The sequence below is a fragment of the Aethalodelphis obliquidens genome, unplaced genomic scaffold (genome assembly GCF_003676395.1).
Source record: "Aethalodelphis obliquidens isolate GAN/ISIS:26980383/991018 unplaced genomic scaffold, ASM367639v1 scaffold2607, whole genome shotgun sequence".
Taxonomy (NCBI): domain Eukaryota; kingdom Metazoa; phylum Chordata; class Mammalia; order Artiodactyla; family Delphinidae; genus Aethalodelphis; species Aethalodelphis obliquidens.
Window position 1 is genome coordinate 1 of NW_020840511.1, and position 1413 is coordinate 1413.

General features: G+C 40.1%; 1 pseudogene; it reads left to right on the forward strand.

Moving 5' to 3' along the window:
* Positions 1-448: 448 nt before the first annotated feature.
* LOC113617198 (FUN14 domain-containing protein 1 pseudogene) lies at positions 449-884 on the forward strand (annotated as a pseudogene).
* The last annotated feature ends 529 nt before the right edge of the window (positions 885-1413 follow it).

Below are 1413 nucleotides of genomic sequence, written 5' to 3' on the forward strand. Positions count from 1 at the left end.
TGCTGAGGCTAAAGTTTTCTTATCTATAAAATACTCTTCAGGGACTTACTTGGGGGTCCAGTGGTGAAGACTCCATGCTTCTACTTCAGGGAGCACAGGTTCAATCCTTGGTCAGGGAGAAAAGATCATGCATGCCATGCCATGCAGCCAAAAAAAAATAATAATAATAAAATACTATTCATTACTTAATTAAAAAAATAATGGGGGAAGCAGTAAAAGCCCTCAATTTCAGAGGGTGAGAAAGGTTGGGGATAGAGAGCTGTGAAGTTCTTTTAATTAGTCCAGCACAGAAAGACCGATTTACCTAGAAATACCATTTGCTTAGTTTTCATGAAGTGCTTACTTCTGCGTCTATGACCCTTTCTTCCAACCCCAGGCCCTCTTTGCCCCCCTTTGACAGCTGAGTCCTCTTCACTTGGTTCTGGATTCCAAGGCCAGGCCAGTCTAGATGGGATCTCTCTCACCTGAATATGAAAGTGATGATGATTCATATTGGACCTAACTCAGTATACATGAAGACACCGCTGGTAGAATCTATGCTTGGCCATAGTGTGGCACTTCCGGTAGAACAATACTCAGTAACCATCCAGATTGCACTGGCCATTGTGCAGGATTTTTGTTCCAGAAAGTTGGAAAACTTACAGCAACAGTAGGCTGCTGGCCATCTTCTTCAGATTTACCAGTCAAAGTAACTATGTGCAAATCAACTGGGACAGAGTTGAAAAAAGATATAAAGAAAGCAGGAAGACCTGATTCAGAAATGAGCAAATAAAGCAGCACCTGAAATCAGCAATATAATTGAAGCAGCAACAGAATTTATCAAACAGGACATTGTGATGTTCAGTGGATTTGTGAGAGGCTATTTGCTAGGCCTTGCCTCTTAAGGACATGAGTGTTCTGTCACAGTGGATTCAACCTGAGAGGAGAAGGGGTGGTAACATGATGATGTCTCTACAGTTCCAGACACCAGATTCTCCAGGGTGTGAAGAACAAAGTAGTTGGGCAAAATGGAACTCACAACTTACTGTTTGTCTTCTGACAAATCCTGCAGCGCAGCCAAAAAATAAATAAAGTGAATCCACTTTAAAAAATATATATGTTTGCAATAAACTAAAAGGATTGTAATGGCCTTTTGTGGAAGGTCTTAGAAATAATAGAATTATTGAATATATTAAATAGATTCTACTGATATAAAATAATAATAATGGGGGGAAAATCACTACTGTTCTAGTCTCTATGACATAATTAATGCAGCTTGTATCTCCCAAATCTTACCATTCTGTTTCTCTTGCAGGACCAGAATATGGTGCTGCCCTTTGCATTCTCTGCTTCCCAGCACAGAAAACACTGGCAAAGAACAGGCAAGGAAGCTGGACATTTAAGCCACTCTAAACTACAGATTATTCTTGAAGG